Genomic DNA, 17,537 nt, shown 5'->3' on the forward strand with positions numbered 1-17,537 from the left:
GCAGTGTCTTGGGTCTTGGAGGGGCAGCATGTACTGCTCAGAAATGCTAATCAGTAGTGATGACCAAAGGATCCCTGGTGGCACAAACAGTTAAGTGCTCAGCTGCTAACTGAAAGGCTGGCGGTTCAAACCCACCCAGCCACTCTATGGGAGAAAGACCTGGCGATCTGCTTCTGTAAAGATTACAGCCTACAAAACCCTATGGGGCAGTGCTGCTCTGTCACATGGAGTCACTATGAGTTAAAAACAATGTGGCACCCAACCACAACAAGTGATGACCAGATGGATGGCTCTTCAGGTGTCAGATTCAGGGTTGATTTCTCACTGTATTTCTGAGTGGTGATATTTCACTGATTAAATGAATAAGTCAGTGTTGGCGGCACAAACGGTTAAGTGCTTGACTACTCGCTGAAAGGTTGGAGGTTCAAACCCACCCAGAGGTGCCTTGGAAGACAGGCCTGGCAATCTGCTTCCAAAAAGTCACAGCGTTAAAAACCCTATGGAGCAAATTCTACACTGCACACATGGGGTGGCTATGAATCGGAATCAACTAGATGGCAATTAATACCAACAAAGTAGCTGTAAGCCCACATCATGGTCTTCTTGGGCAAATGCCTGTTGGGGACTGGATGATTTTGAGAATGAGACAGGTAGGAATGGTATTATCCATTTAAGATTTCACACAGAGCTCACATGAGTAAGGGTAAGACCTTGTTCCAGGTAGGCAGTAGCATGTGGCCAAGTGTAATAAATAATTCGTGTTTTGGTTGTTCATTGTGTAAGTCTGGTTGTTTCAATTACAGCCCTGTCTGCAGCAGTCTGCTTTTAATACCCCTCCTAGTTTCCAAAAGGACCACAGCGCTCAACACACATTCAAGAAGTGTAGAATGAAGATCAATGAACCGGTAGGGAGGGAAGTAAAAGGGAGCTCGGAAAAGGGAGAAAGTAGGGAATATAATCTAATCTCATCATAGACTTAAAGAGACCCAGTCCTTTGTAAATTTCTCTAACAGAAATGGAGCCCCATTCTGTGAAAAGTTGATGCCAGGGACTGGGATATCAGGTGATTCAGCCACAGTCCCTGCCCAGAAAACACTCGTGAGTCAGCCTTAGGCATGTTACTTAACCACTTTCTTTGGCTTGGCTGTATTCAGACATGGTCTGTTAACCTCGTGTCACTTAATGGCGGGGAGGTGATGTGATTGCTCTCTCCTGTACATGTTGTCTGCTCATCGTTTGCCTCCCCTTACTCTACACTTCATTTAGCATGGCTGTACCACCACCGCCAGTTGCTACTACTTACTGAGCACTTACCATGGGCCCTGTGCTTAAAGCCATTTATATATATTATTTTATTTAATCCTTATAACAACTCTGCAAGGTAGGTACTATTAATATCCCCATTTTAGATGAGGATCTGAGGCTCTGAGAGGATAAGTAATTTGTCAGAGGTCTCACAGCAAGTAAGCAGTGGAGCCAGGGCTATCTGATGATACAGCCCATTCTCTTAACGCTTCTCTGCTGGGGAAGTCCACCTTTCCATCTTTTTGGCTCCCACCTTGACACCATGACAGACCTGCTTACCAGACCCTCATTCCCCTTCCTGGTTCCACCTCTGCACACTGTACCCCCTTCCCTCCGTTACCCCTTCACAGCCCCTCCTGGCCAATCATAGCCAAATCTACAACTGTGCTGGCTCCTTCTACCTTTGAGAATGAGAAGGGATCTTTTGTCACTTGTGAAAATGTCCCCTGACTGGTCTTTGGCTCCGTGCCTTGCCCCAGGGACAGGTTGGGGTTTCTCAGAAGACTGTAAAACAGGAGTCACTGGGATGCTGCCTCTACCTGGTGTGAGAGCTGCTCCTGCTCTTACAGCACAGAGTAACAGAAGGTGCCGAAAGGAATTCAGTCTGATTTCTGATCCCAAAGACAGACTGTCTGGGGTGGTGGTTAAGCACCTGAGCTGTCAAAGCTGACATCCTCGATTTACTACCTACCTGCTGAGTGACTTGAGCAAATTACTGAACCTGTCTGAGCCTCCGTTCCCCCTTCTGTATAATGGGGATAATAATAGTGCCCACCTGAGGGTTTTTGGAAGAGCAGATTACACATTGCATGTAAAGCACTGGTATTTCCACCAGGATCAGCGTAAAACCCCAAACCAGTTGCCGTTGAGTCAGTTCCAACTCATGGTGACCCCATGTGTGTCGGGGTAGAACTGTACTCCGTATGGTTTTTAGTGGCTGATTTTTCAAAAGTAGATCACCAGGCCTTTCTTCAGAGGTGACCCTGGGTAGACTTGAACCTCCAACTTTTTGGTTAGTAACCAATCGTGTTAACAGTTTGAACCACCCAGAGACTCCGGTGCAGGGTAAGAACTCTGCATATAGTCATTGTTGTTAGCATTGTTCTTAGTGTTGGCTGTACCAGAACTAGCTACATGGTCTCGGACAAGTCATTGATTGAATTCCCCCCTCTTGTCTCTCTCCATCACTTCCCATCTCACTCCCTTTCCTTAATATGAGCCGTCACCGACCACCAGCAAAGCCTTGTGCAAGGTCAGAGGGAGATAAATATGAAGACCAGCCCAACCTTGAGGAACTTACAGAGCCTTCCTTCCAGGAGAACGAGGATCAGTGGAGTAGACTCCTGGGAAGCCTTGGCTTTGTCTTGGCTTCCCTCCTTCTAGCAGTGTAGCTCTGGAACAAGTTAATTTCTCTGAACCTCAGTTTCCTTAACTGAACAATGGGCTTACTCGCGTCCACACTAATGCCTCACTGTATTGTTGTGTCTGGCTGCAGTCCAGAAGGAACTAGAGTGGCCACCACCTAACTACCTTATACCCGTTGCTGTTGAGTCGATTCTGACTCATAGCAATCTTATGAGACAGGGTAGAACTGCCCCATAGGGCTTTCAAGGCTGCAAATCTTCACCGAAGTAGACTGCCACATTTTTCTCCTGTGGAGCAGCTGGGGGGTTTGAACCTCTGATCTTTCGGTTAGCAGCCAAGTGGTTAACCACTGCACCACCAGGGCTCCTAACTACCTTACAGTGGAACAGAATTCACAGGCCCCTGGCACTGGGAGTTGCTGTGATTCATCTTTGACCCTTAAAGGGCCTGCCCTTAATTCCTGGGGTGTCCAACAACAAAATGAGTTCTCTGCACCGGCAAACGTGCTCTGAACTGCAAGTCAGTAAACAGACTTTATGAATGGATGTCACTACCCTGCTGTTTTGTGTTTTATCACCAAAGATTATGGAAGATTGGGAGTTCTTATTTCAGCAAATGCTTTATGGTTTTCATTACCCTCCGGAATCTCTGCATAATTTGTGGGGATTGGGGATGGGGTGACTTTGTTTCTTTGTTTGCATTTTTTTCTTATGTATAAACCAGTAAAAATCAGTAAAAGGCCAGCAAAAAAAGCCCAGGCCACCACAGAACTTGGCTGCACGTTGCAACATGCGTGAGTTGGCTTCCCTCTTGGCCAGAGAACAATGGTGTGGTTCAGGGCAAATGAACTTGAACCTGGTGTCTGTGCTTGTGGAGCCTCAGGGATTCATGAGTTGTCAAGTCAAGGAAGGCCCTTAGGGATTTAGACCACGCCCTGTATTTACAGATGGGGAAACTGAGGCCCAGAACTGGGAAATGACCTGTCTGAAGCTGACTTATCTAGCGTTCGCTAAACCCCATGTCCTGAGTCATTTAGCAAATTATGCTTGAGTGCCTGCTGTGTGTAATCAGTTAGGAACAGGGAGTGGTCTTGTTTCTTTGTTTGCATTTTTTTCTTTTTAACATTGAGCTGAGCTGTGCTGGCAGTCTGGCACAGTAGTCTCCAAAACAGGGTGCGTGCACAAGAGTGCAGGATGATGTTCCCGGGGCAAGAAGAAAGTTCTAGAACGTGTCTTCCTATTTATTGTTTCTCATCCTTTTAGAGTTTCTTTATTTTGTGCATGTTTTATAATGAACTATATAATGTAGTAGTACACAAGTGTTTAGGTATAGTCTGTATTGAAATACGTATTCACACACAGAGGGGTTTTGCTCAAGAATTACAGGGGTATGGCAGATACATAGAGACCAAGGTTTATTAGTGGTTATCAGGGGTGGGAAGGAGCCCTGGTGGCTCCATGGTCAAGTGCTCAGCTGCTGACCAGAAGGTTGGCAGTTCCAAACCACCCAGTAGCTCCACAGGAGGAAGATCGGTGATCTGCTCCCTTGAAGATTAATAAAAACCCACTGCCATCCCATCACTTCTGACTCAGAGACCCTATGGAATGGAGTAGAACTTCCCCATAGGGTTTCCAAGGCTGTAATCTTTATGGAAGCAGACTGCCACATCTTTCTCCTACTGAGCGGCTGGTGGGTTCGAACCACCGACCTTTCGGTTAGCAGCTGATTGCTTTAACTACTGCGCCGCTAGGGCCCTCCATAAAGATTATAGCCTAGAAAACCCTATGGGACAGTTCTTCTCTGTCCCATGGGGTCACTATGAGTTGGGCTCACTCAATGGCACCCACCACCAACAACATCAGGGGAGGAAAGGGGAGTCATTGCTTAGGGAGCACTAAGTTTCTGTTAATGGTGGTGGAATAATTTGGAAAAGGATAGTGGTGATGGTTGCACAACTTGATGAACATAATCAGTGTATGTGGAAACATTGTTAAATTGGCAAATATTTTGTTACATATATTTTTACCACAATAAAAAGCAGGATAATAATATCTATTCCTTAGTATAAAGCAGTGCAGTGGTTAAGAGCTTGGCTGCTAACCAAAAGGTTGGCAGTTCGAATCCACCAGCCACTCCTTGGAAACCCTATGGGCCAGTTCTACTCTGCCCTCTAGGTTTCACTATGAGTTGGAATTAACTCAATGGCAACAGGTTTTTTTTGTGTTCAAAAATATTTGGACACCTGGTCTACTGAATGCACAGTCTTCCTTGACCATTCCATCTAAAATAGTCCTAAATTCCATCACTCTCTTCCCCTCTACTCTGCCTTTGTCTTCATCATTCTCCCTAACATTATATTGTTGTTTTATTTAATGTCTGTTGGCCCCTGTAGAAAGTAAGCTCTGCGTGGTTGGAGACTTTAGAAGTGCTGGGTACATAGCAGGCACATAATAAATATTTGCTGAAACAAATGAATGGGTGTGGGCCATGTAAATTCATGTGCCCACTAGAGTGGGCTAAGAACAGGGTAAGGGAAAGTGTGGGGTGCTGAGGGGATGTGTAGGAGGCACCTGGCCCTAGTCTGAGGGGTCTGAAGAGGCTTCCTAAGCAGGCTGCCTGAGCAGGAACCTGAACAGGATGGAGAAGTTGTCAAGAAAGATGAGAGCTCCAGATGGAGAACAGCAAGGGCAAATGCTGGGAGACAAGAGAAGGCAGGGTCTTCCAGAAAATTCCCCAAGGTTGGAGCTTAGGGTGTAGGGAATGGCAAGAGATTAGGCTGGAAAGGGGGTTGGATCTATTACAGAGAGCTTCCTTTGTTGTTTAAAGGAGTTGAGGATGTATTCTAAGGGCAGAGAGAACCATTCCGTCTACAGTGTGGTGTGGAGCATGGACTTAGCAGCCAGACCACCTGGGTTCAAACCCAGGCTCTGTCATTTACTGGCTTCGTGACTTCAGGCAAGTTAATTAACCTCTTCTGCCTCAGCTCCCTCATCTGTAAAATGGGGATAATAATAGGACCAGCCTCAGCAGGGTGTTGTGAGGATTAAAGAGTTAACTTATGTAAATCAGACATAGAGACAGTTTCTGGTATGTAATGAGTACTCTGTAAGTGCTAGTTATTATAATTCCTTCAACCAATATTTATTGAGCACCCTACTGTTCAAAGGGCTGGGGATATAGTCGTGACCAAGTCAGATATAAACCACACCCTGGCAAGGAGCATACATTCTAATTAGGAGAGAAAATAATCCATGAATAAATAAACAAACAAGAACAAGATCAACCAGTGGTAAGAACAAGAAGAGAATTAGGGTAAGGATGGCTGGAGAGTAACCAGGCTCCCTCAGTTTGGGCATCCAGGGAGTGCCTCCTGGAGGAGGTGACTTATCTGGAATGAGCTTGGTGTGTTCAAGGGCCCAAAAGAATCAGTGAGTTGGGAACATACTGGGGGAGGGGGAGGGAGCATTTTGGAGAGATAGGCCAGGCGGGCGTCCCTGGGTGGTACAAAGGATTCATGAGCTTTGCTGCTAACTAAAAAGTTAAGAGGTTCCTGTCCGTCCAGAGGCACCTTAGAAGAAAGGCCTGCTATCTACTTCTGAAAAATGAGCCACTGAAAACCCTATGGAGCACACTTCTACTCTGACACACATGGAGTTACCATGAGTTGCAGTTGACTCAATGGTTACTGGTATTGGTAGGCCAGGACTGGTCATGTAGTGGCTTATCTGTGGAGGTAAGGGGTTCGGGTGGAAAGACACTGAAAGGTTTAAGCAGGGGCATGATGGGATATGACTCCTTTTTAGAAACACCCTTGGAGCTGCTGCCTGGAGTCTTAGCCAGGTGGGAGGGTCCTGGAGATGGAGAAATGTGGGTTTGTGTGTATCTGTGTTCTGACTCCCTTCATCCCCTTGATGGCACCTTCTTCACCCTCCATTGCTACCAGTTCCTTTATGTTCTTCCTGACTCCATGTCAAGACCTTCTCTGAAGCCCACTCAAGCTAAGGTTTCAATGACTGTAATAGCTTACTTTGTATCTCTTGGTTTTTTGCCCTCAAGCAAAGGGCAAAATCAGCCAGCAGGTGAGTGCCACATTTGGGGCACAAACCGACTCCTGAAGTCCAGGTCTGTAATGCTCCCCCTCACCCTGCAGTACGGCTGACCTGAGACCCTCACGTGGTATCTTGTGTCACAGCCTGACTTTTGCATTTGTCTCTGGTGCCCGGGTCACACCTCTGTGCATCGTGTTTTGGGAGGCAGCAGGGTGCAGGGATGAAGCGTGTAAACTCCAGAACCAGGGGGAGACTCCTGCTTCCTCTCCTTGCAGGCTGAGTGACCTTGGGCAAATTCCTGAACCTCTCTAGATTCTAATTTCATCATATATAAAATGAGGATAACAGTTAACTACCTTACAGAGTCAAATGTGAGTTAATATTTATAAATCACTTGAAATGGTGCCCAGCACGTAGTAAACGGTCAATAAGTGTTCGCTATTACTATCAGTATTATTTTTCTGCCTATTCAAGGGGAGAGGTGCCTGCTCTCTGCTACCTTTCAGAGACAGCAGTAGGATTAATGAGATAATGATTGTCTACTATTTGGAGCTTTGCAGAGCAAAGGCACTGCATAAATACACATGATTATTATTGTCATCTTTATGCTTTGCCGGTGCGCACCTATTGTGGTTGTTTGATTTATGGAAATGGCATGTCCCTAGGTGGTCTGAATTAGTGATAAGCAAATTTCAGACAGTTCAGATAATAACAGTGTCTTCCATCTGCTCAATGTCTTTCATTCTGAAGTGTCTAGAACTCTGGATAAAGTGGAACAGCAAGAGTACCCATCTAAGCATCATTCCAAGCATCCAGGCATGCATTCATCCATTTGTCCATCCACCCAACAATTAATATCAGGCCCAGGCTGTGCTGGGCACACTGGGGGACAGACCTACACACCTGTGGTCCCTACAGGGGACACAAGACAAGCTTACACATAGCAGAAACAGCAGTAGCTGAGAGCTAACATATCCGGGGCATTTGCCGAGTGACAGGTCATGCGCTAAAGACTTCGTGTGGATTAGCATGTGTAATCCTCAGCTTCCTGTGAGATAGAATCCCACTTTACAAAGAAACAGGACAGACTTGCTTAAAGTCATATAGCTAGGGAGGGTGGAGCTGGGATTCGAACTCAGGCAGCCTGGCTCTAGAGCCAACAGCAACCTTAACCAGCATGTAGCTGTTTCTCGCAAGAACAGGATGTGCCCCCCAGGTCTCAGTGGGTAGAGAAAGAGGTTGACTGGGAGCCAGTGGCAGTGGCCCAGAAGTGAGATGCCGGTTGGGGTTCCCTGGTTTCCAAAATGCACCTTGGGAGGTGTTTAGGATGGATTCTCTGGAAAAGAGACTCGGAGACTCTTTAAGATTGGCCTACAAGAGGTTTATTCTAGAGTGCTCTTTATTAGCTTAGGAATGCAAAATTGGACAGAGAGAGAAGTTGAACTGCAATGCTATTGCATCAAAAGCCTTAGCTGATCCCCTCCCTGGGAGCTCTGAACTGGAATGGCCTTTCCGAGTTGTCCCCAATTCAGGCAAGGGGGCTGAGCTTTTATACCCTTCTGTCGGCCAGTCATTAGATACAGCTGCCTTGAGTAGGGGTGGTGATGTGACCTTGGGCAAGGCAACTCCCTAGGGCAGTTCCTGGGAAGGGACTCAGCAGCTAAAGGAATGAGTGCCTCGCAGCTGAAGGGGGATCTAAAGGGAGCCCCACAGTGTCCGCTACAGCAGGCGTTGCTGACTCTGACCGGTGTTTTGTTTTTAAATTACTGCAGTTGAAGGTCATAACCAGAAACCAAGATGATTGCTCAGACTTTCTCAACCGCAGCGCCCAGGTCACCAGGTCCTGCAGCTTTTCTCTTCTGCATATCTGTTGATTGCCTCTGCTTTTCCCCTTTCCAGTACTTAGAGCAGTGCCAGTAGGTTGTTACTGTTAGCTACCAGCCAGTCGGTTGTGACTCACAGTGACCCCAAGCGCAACAGGACGAAATGCTGCCCATTCCTGCGCCATCCCCATGATCAGTTGCAGATCAGACAGTTGTGATCTATAGGGTTTTCACTGATTGATTTTTGGAAGTAAATTGCCAGGCCTTTCTTCCTAGTCCATCTTAGTCTAGGAGTACTGCTGAAACCTGTACAGCATCACAGCAACACACAAGCCTCCTCTGACAGACGGGTGGTGGCTGCACATGAGGCGCATTGGCCAGGAATCGAACCTGGGTCTCCTACATGGGAGGCGAGAATTTGCTTAGTAGGCACATGACAAATATTACTTATTTGAAGGTAACTGGATGATATAGTGGCTTAGCTATCATTTTCAGGGTCAGGAGCCTGTCCTCCCTTCCTGCTGGCTAGGGTGAGGTTCCGGGAAGCCTCAGTGGAGGTGTGGTACCTGCTGACTCAGCAATGCTCTGTCTGCCAGGGCTGAGATGTTCCTTGCAAAACCTCCTGCCTTGGTGCTTGCCCAGCCCCCAGAGGTGCCAATCAGAGCAACATGGCCAGGATGACAGCTTCTAGCGCTCCCCCAGCCCTAACTTGAGTTGTGCAGTCTTGTGAGAAGGTGCATTCTCTGGAGACGGTTGGCATTTCCTGCTTCTTGCTGGCCTGGAAAACCTTGTGAGAACAGCCCTGTTCCCACCCTCTTGCCATCCTGGTTGACATCCCAGCCAGGACCACAGCAGGCCTAGGAAAAGGGGTCTTGGGGACTGAGAGGGCTTCATGGAGTTTCACAAAACCAGGGTTTAAGTGAGAAATCTGACTTCTGATCCTAGATCAGCTATGTGACCTTGATTAAGTGTTCTGGGTTTTAGTTCCTCATCTGTAAAATGGGAGTAAAACGAATATGGCCTATCTCACAGGGCTGTTCTCTCTCACCTCCGGGCCTTTGCACAGGCTCTTCCCTCTGCTAGAATGCTCTTCTGCGCCCCTTTCTCTTTGCTGTTGTTAGCTGCTGTTGAGTCGGCTCCGACTCATGGTGGCCTTGCGTATAACAGAACGAAACATTGCCTGGTCCTGCACTACCTTCATTCCCTTTACCTAGTGGACTCACTCCTCCTTCAGGTCTCCGTCTGTCATCACACCTACCTATCCAGGTTGATTCCCATTATGCACTCTTAGAACTGCATACCACACCCCTCTGTGGCTGATCAGTTGCCAGGTGACATTTGCTTGTGGGATTCCATCCTTAGATGCTCCAGCGAGGGCAGGCACCTCAGTGTCTTGTCCATGGCTGTATCCCCAGTGCTTAGCACAGTGCTTGGCAGACAGTAGGTGCTCAATAAATTTTTGTTTCTAGATGACTGTTTAAATGAGATTATGTAGGGGAAGGCCCTTTGTAAATGCAAAACACAAAACAAAAAGGAGGGTTGTTATTATCAGTGTAGGAGTCCCTGGGTGATGCAGTTAAACGCTCAACCACTCACTGAAAGGTTGGCGGTTCAAACCCACCCAGAGGCACCTTGGAAGATAGGCTTGGCAGTCTGCTTCCGAAAGGTCACAGCCTTGAGGTCACACCCTATGGGACAGTTCTACTTTGCACACATAGGGTTGCCATGAATGGGAATCAACTCCATGGCAACTAATGAAAACAGCAACATTATCAATGTGATATTAACATTGACCTGAGGGACACCATCTCCGTATCTTCAGGGATTTGATGACCTTTCTAGAACCTAAAAGAGCATTTGCCTTGCTCTGTCCTGAGTCAGCTTGTGCCTAGTGATTCAGCAGTACAACACTGCTTGATCGCCTACTTGGCCCTCATTGTAGACCAGGGCAAGGTAGACGTTCGTGAGCCTCCGGCAGATTGGTCTTGCTCAGCCTCTACTTGCTACATCCTTTTAACTGACGCTGCCAAACACAGCTTTCTAATTGTGTGTCATGTCACAGTAGTATCCCTGGTGTGTCACAGCAGCCTGGGCCTGCTGGGATGGGAAGCTGGGAAATCAAAGGAGAATGGAGAGAGAGAGAGTGGGTGTGTATGTGGGGGGGTGTCTGTGCATGGGTGTGCATGTGTGTGCAAGGGGGATGGTGTGGGTAAGACAGGCAGCTGCATGGCAAGCCCGCTTTAAACAGTCACACCCCCAGGACCCTGCCTGTGTAGGTCTCTCCTGTCCTTGTTATTAGGCAGTCTCTGTTCATCAGTCAGTCTATCCCTAAGTCAACAAGTATTTGTTGAGCAACTACTATGTGCCAGCGTTGGCTGGGTGCTGAGGACTCAATGGTAGCAATACAGGCAGGGTCCTTGCCAACTTTTTGGTGATGTTCATTGGGGAAGACGGGCGTTAAACAAATCACCAGATGTAATAATGACATGGTCACAAGTGTCCCAAGTGCTGCAAAGAAGGGAGGCAGAGTTGGTGTCTCATATATAAGTCTGTTGATTCATTCATTCAACAGTATTTACAAAGCGCCTGCTCTCTGCCAGGAGGGTTAAGCGCACCTCCTCCCTGGAACCTTTCTAGACCTCTAGGCCAGGGTAATGACTCTTTCTTCTGAACAGCCTATAGCAACTACACCTTCCATCTGGGACTTGGGAGTTTTTGGCTTAGGTTTATTCATTTCAGTTCAGCACTGATATAAACACACACACACACACAAAATGTACCAGACACTGGGCTAAGTTCTGGACAGATGAAGATGGAGATGAAGATTCTTGCCCTCCAGCATCTTGTATAGGAGGATTATTGCTTTTTTTATGGGTTTGGATTTTATTCCTACCAAATAGTTTGAGGGATTCCTCCTCTTCCTCCTCCCTCTTCTTCCTGGAACCTTGTTCTTCTCTTTCTCTCCTCCCTCTTCCTTTCCTTCTCTCTTCTCATCTTCCTGTTCCTTCCCCTCCCAATGGAGGCCTGGCCCAGCTGTCCTGGGGCATTTGACGGCCTGTGCTGGGGACTGGGTGACTTAGTCTGTGCAGCACTGGAGGGCCTCTTTCGCTGGCTGTTTCTTGTCTCCCTGACTTCTGTATTCTGGATTAATCCAGGGCTCAGTTAATATATATGAAGTGCTTTTCACAGTCACTGGCACATAGTGCTCAAAAAAAAATGATGATTATAATTATGTTGGTGATGTGGTGATAGTTATTAGCAGCCAAGGTTTCCGCTCCAGTTCTTCCATGGGTAAATTAATTTAATAAAGGTCAGATGGTTTTGCTTAGTTTTTGTGTTCTGTGTTCCTTGGAGACAAAGTATTCTGAGTTTATATTTTTCCATGTTGGAGTGAATCAACATTAAAAATCAGAGTTCATCGTTTTTGATTTTCTTTTTCAAAGGAACGGATATGAGCTGCAGGTGGGCATTAACGTGCAGTAATTGAGATCGCACCTTTGTACCTCAAAGATTACAAGCCAGCTTAGTTTGTACGCTTGGGGTTCGAAAATGGAATCAGAGGCTGCATTTGCAACAATATTTGAGAAATTTCTTAATTAAAAAAAAAAACCTTTTTTTCAGTTTAAAGGAGCTGTGTTATTCAGCCTACAGCCACCGCTTCAACCCTCCTCCCACATAATAGCTAGCATTTTGCATAGGTACCAGGCATTTTGCATCTTTTCTCTCACTTAAGCTCACAACAACCTTGTTGTTGTTGTTTGGTAGGGGCCGTCGAGTCAGTTCCAGCTCATAGAGAACCTCTGTACAACAGAAAGAAACACCACCTGGTCCTGCATCATCCCCACAATCACTGTTGTGCTTGAATCCATCGTTGCAGCCACTGTCAGTCTGGCTTGTCCAGGGTCTTCCACTTTTCCGCTGACATTTCACTTCACCAAGCATGATGTCCTTTTCCAGGGACTGGTCACTCGTGATAACATGTCCAGAGTATATGAGACAAAGTCTTGCCATCCTCACTTCTAAAGAGCATTCTGGCGGTACTTCTCCCAAACCAGATCTGTTCATTCTTCCCGCAGTCCATGGTATATTCCATATTCTTCGCCAACCCCATAATCCAAAGGCATCAATTCTTCTGTCTTCCTTTATGTTGAGGTGTTATCCATACTGAAGACTGTAGTCTTTGATCTTCATCAGTAGGTGCTTCAAATCCTCTTTGCTTTCAGCAAGCAAGGTTGTGTCATCTGTGTATAGCAGGTTGTTAATGAGTCTTCCTCCAATCCTGATGCCGTGTTCTTCTTCATATAGTCCAGCTTCTCAGATTGTTTCCTCAGCATAAATATGCTGAAAAAATTGAATAAGTATGGTGAAAGGATTCAACCCTGACACACACCTTTTCTGATTTTAAACCACTCAGTATCCCCTTGTTCTGTTTTGAACAACTGCCTCTTGGGCTATGTACAGGTTGCACACGAGCATAATTAAGTGTTCTGGAATCCCATTCTTCGCATAAATTGTAATAATCCACACTGTTGAATGCCTTTGCATAGTGAATAAAACACAGGTAAACATCATTCTGTTGTACCTGGAGTTGTTATGTGTTGGAACAGACTTGACGGCGCCTAACAACAACGAATGTCTTTCCGGTATTCTCTCTGCTTTCAGCCAAGATCCATCTGACATCAGCAATGATATCCCTCATTCCACATCCTCTTCTGAATCCGGCTTGACTTTCTGGAAGTTCCCCGTCAATGTACTGCTGCAAATGTTTTTGATGATCTTCAACAAAATTTTACTTGTGTGAGATATAAATAATATTGTTCAATAATTTCCACAATCTTTTGACTCACCTTTCTTTGGAATGGGCACAGATATGGATCTCTTCCAGTCATTTGGCCAGGTAGCTGTCTTCCAAGTTTCTTGTCATAGATGAGTGAGCACTTCTAGCACTGCATCCATTTGCTGAAACATCTCAATTGATATTCCATCAATTTCTGGAGGCTTGTTTTTCCCCAGTGCCTTCAGTGCAGCTCGTACTTCTTCCTTCAGTACCATTGGTTCCTGATCATATGCTACCTCCTGAAATGGATGAATGTCGACCGAATCTTTTTGGTGCAATGACTCTGTGTATTCCTTCCATCTTCTTCTTCTTCTTTTTTTTTCCGACAAATAAGATCTTTTGTTTGTCACCATTAAAAATCTGCATTTTAAACAGATTCTTGAACTGGTGGCTCATAGCCATCAGCTTGTTCAGCTTTAGCACATGTCTCATCTCTGGTGGCTTTTCCAGAACTACTACCTTCACCATGAAGCTCCATGGGTTTTCCCAATTTAAACTTGGGCTTCTTTGGTGTTTTTACTTTTCTAACGAACACATCATGGAGAGGATAAATAGATTGGCAAGCCTTTTCTATGTCTTTCCCAATGCTGTGTGGAATCAATTTATTGACCACTTCTTTCAAGTGATTTGTCTGCACCTCTCGGGTCATGAATTTTCTTGCCGATTTGGCGAACCTGTTGGTGCTGAGCATAAGAGGTCTTCCAAATTTGATTGTTGCATTTTTTAGTAAAACCAACACAGAACAGATGAAGCAAATAACCATTGATAGTCTTGATATCAACATGAGCTTCAGTTCATGGTCTGCCATTTTTTGACCGTGGAGCACATGCCGTGGAAGATGGTCAGGCAGTTTTTGTCCTGAACATCCTCAGTAATTAGCTTGAATTTTCTAAATACAACTTTATCATTCTGCAGATCGGCAAAGCTCACTTCAAAAACACAACCTTGAGGCCATCAGATGCAATTTTTGTTCCCTGAGTCCTTGAGACTAGTGTTTTCCCAATATTTCTTACGTTGATCACAGTTGATGCTTTCACATCATACCAATCTTTCTTAGAAAATAGATCAATCACTTTCTTCTTGGCTCCTTTTTTGCCACCTTTTGTAAGGTGCTTGTTCTTCCTTCTATCTTCTTTTGATGCTTCCTGGGTCATTCAATATTTTGCCTGTAGAATCCTTCAGAATTGCAGCTGGAGGCTTGAATTTTTTCTTCATTTCTTTCAGCTTGAGAAAGGCTGAGCATGTTCTTCCTTTTTGGTTTTCAAACTCCAAGTCTTTGTCCATTTCATTATAATATTTTACAACAACCTTGTCCTGTTTTATAGGTAAGGAAAGTGAGGTATAAAGACTTCTTGCCTAAGGGTCACACAGCTTGTAAACAACAGACTCAGATTCACACTGAGGCAAGCTTACTCCCAAGCCCACATGCTTCCCCACAGTGACACAGTCTTCCCCCCAGCAAGAACATTCCTGCGTAGATGGCAGATTCTGAAACTGGTATGTGACTCGAGCCAGTCTCACCCACAGCCATTTCCAGAGTCAGTGTTTTGGTTACACAATTGGCTGCATAACGAACCACCCCAATGTATGTGGCTTAAAACAGCAAGCATTTTATTATCCCTCAGGATTCTGGGTGTTGACTGGGCTCAGTTGGGTGCCTCTTCCACTGCAGTGATGTCAGCTGGGGCTGAAGTCATCTGGGGGCTCTTTTGGACTGGACATCTAAAATGGCTCACTCGCACACCTAGTGCCTTTGTGGAGATGGTGGCATGTCTGAAGTCAGGTGGGACACTGGGACACCTGGATGTGTGCATGTGTCTGTCTCCCTCCTCCCTAGTACAGAACCACTCCTTCTTTATGTGGCCCCCGCATTAGGTCTCTCCATGTGGTCTCACCACATGGTCTTTCCAGCACAATAACTGGACTTCTTTTGGGGTTCAAGGGTCCCAAAAGCTTAAAAGCAGAAGCTGCCAGGCCTTAATCTGTGACCAAAGGCCCAGTCTAGGTTCAGTGCAGGAGGAGACTCCACAAGGGCATGGCACCAAGAGATGTGGTTCATCCAGGGCCATCTTGGGAGACTAGCTTCCTCTTCTTCACGGCTCATGGGCAATGCACCTAGGAGGAGGATTTTTAGAAGTATCTACGGTGTGGTTTACCTGAATATCTTAATTAATCCTCCCACCAATCCTTTGAGGTAGATAGTATTATCTTCCTTTCATGGATGAAGAAACAGACAGCCTCAGAGGCTAAATAATTTGTCCAAGATCACGGAGCCAGTGAGGGAGGGAGCCTGGATTCGGATTGAGGTTTACCAGACTCCAAAGCCTGTTCTTTTCCTTCTGTAGTATCCTTTCTCTTGGGAAGGTGCACACATCTTCTTAGTTGCCTGCCAGTTTCAATCCAGACTTATTAAACAAATCAACAAATTGCTGTTGTTGTTAGCTGCTGTGGTGAGAGCCCTCGATTCATGGCAAGCCATTGCACAATGGAAAGAAATGCTGCCCGATCTTGTGCCATCCCCGTGATTGGTTGTGGATTGGGCTGTTGTGATCCATAGGGTTTTCACTGGTTTATTTTCGAAATCGGCAGTACTGCCTTCACAGGCTGGCTTTGAGTGCCTGGACGCAACCCGGTACAGAGGCGTAGTGAGGGGGAGAAGTGGGGCAAAGGAGGGTACCTCCCCTGGTGAAAGTCCAAGGGGCACCAGATGAGGTGTAGAATGACATTCCGAGGTGCCACAAGTATGAAAGGTGCCTGACTGAGGACAAGGCTCGAGGCTACTGTCAACATCTGTTCATTTGAAATTGGCGGGGGCGAGGGGGGAGGCGGGGGGAGTAGAGAGCGCACAACTTAGAGATTGCCCCTGGGCCCTCATTACCCTCACTACACCTCTGACCCAGGACAATGTATAGCACATGGTAAGTGTTCAATAAATGCCAGCCATGATGAGAAGACCTTTTCTCTGGGCATCTCTGTCTTCCTTGGTTAGTGTCTTTGGATTTCCTGTTCCCTGAACCTGTGAGACTTGGGAGCTCCTTCCCCGGAAGTGGAGCCCGATGCTTTGATCTCTTTCTCTCCTTCCTTGGCAGGAACCTTCTAACTGTTCCTGAGGTTCTGATCTGGGCTCCTTTGAGGCACATGGCTATGGTAAGCAGTAGGGTTGTTGTATGAAATAAAATACACACCCCTTACGATGGCCCTAAACTAGTTGCTGTATGATCCTACCCCTGCCTATCTCCCGGCCTCATCTCTCACCGCCCTGCCTCTTGGTTGTTTTTCTCCAGCCACACTGGCCTTTCTGTGTTATGTTCAGGCCAAGCCTTTTTCCTCACTGAGCCTTTGCTCATACTGGTCCCTCTGAGTGGACCCTCTCTTCTCCCGTTTCTTTGCCCATCTAGTCCCTGCTTATCTCTCAATGTCAACATCATTTTCTCAGAGGGGTCATTTTTTTAAAAAAGAATTTATTTTGTTGTTGTTGTGGAAAATACACACAGCAGAACATACACCATTTCAACAATTTTTACATGTACAATTCAGTGACACTGATTACATTCTTAAAGTTATGCAACCATTTTCACCCTCCTTTTCCAAATTGTTCCTCTCTCATTAACATAAACTCACTGCTCCCTGAGCTTCCTATCTAACCCTTTGAGTTGCTGTTGTCAGGTTGCTCCCATATAAATAGTTCTCTTTAAAAGAGCACAATGCTCAAGGCAGACATTCTTTACTAGTAGAGCTAAACTGTTTAGTTTAAATAATACTTCAGGGGATATTTTTGGTTTAAGATTTAAAGATTACCACCGGGCAGTAGTTTTGGGAGTTCATCCAGCCTCAATGGCTCCAGATCAGAGGGGCCATTTTTGCCCTCCAGATCTTAATTTTAGCTCTCTGTTCTTGCTTATTGAACCTTGTGTTTTCTTTCCTCTGTAGCTATCTAAATTTGCAAGTAATTCTAGCTCTGCTACAAGACTATAAGCTCTATGAAGACAGGAATCATGGCCATTGGTAAGCCAAGCTCAGTGTCAGGTACACCAAAAAAAAAAAAAAAAAACCCATTGCTGTAGGCACTAAATACATGTTTACTAAAATGAAATGATTAGTGTAGGCTATGTTAATAGAGAAAGAGCAGTTTTTTTTTTTTTTTTTTTTTTTTTTTTT

The 17,537-nt window shown here is 45.8% G+C and overlaps 1 protein-coding gene and 1 pseudogene across 1 annotated transcript in view; one reads left to right on the top strand and one right to left on the bottom strand.

Moving 5' to 3' along the window:
* The window catches only part of ABTB3 (ankyrin repeat and BTB domain containing 3), a 397,711-nt gene that overhangs the window by 86,745 nt on the left and 293,429 nt on the right, over positions 1–17,537 (top strand). The gene's annotated exons all lie outside the window — the stretch shown is intronic.
* Positions 13,620–16,271, bottom strand: LOC111820118 (40S ribosomal protein S3a pseudogene; annotated as a pseudogene).

The sequence above is a fragment of the Trichechus manatus genome, unplaced genomic scaffold, assembly GCF_000243295.1.
Source record: "Trichechus manatus latirostris isolate Lorelei unplaced genomic scaffold, TriManLat1.0 scaffold00027, whole genome shotgun sequence".
Classification (NCBI taxonomy): domain Eukaryota; kingdom Metazoa; phylum Chordata; class Mammalia; order Sirenia; family Trichechidae; genus Trichechus; species Trichechus manatus.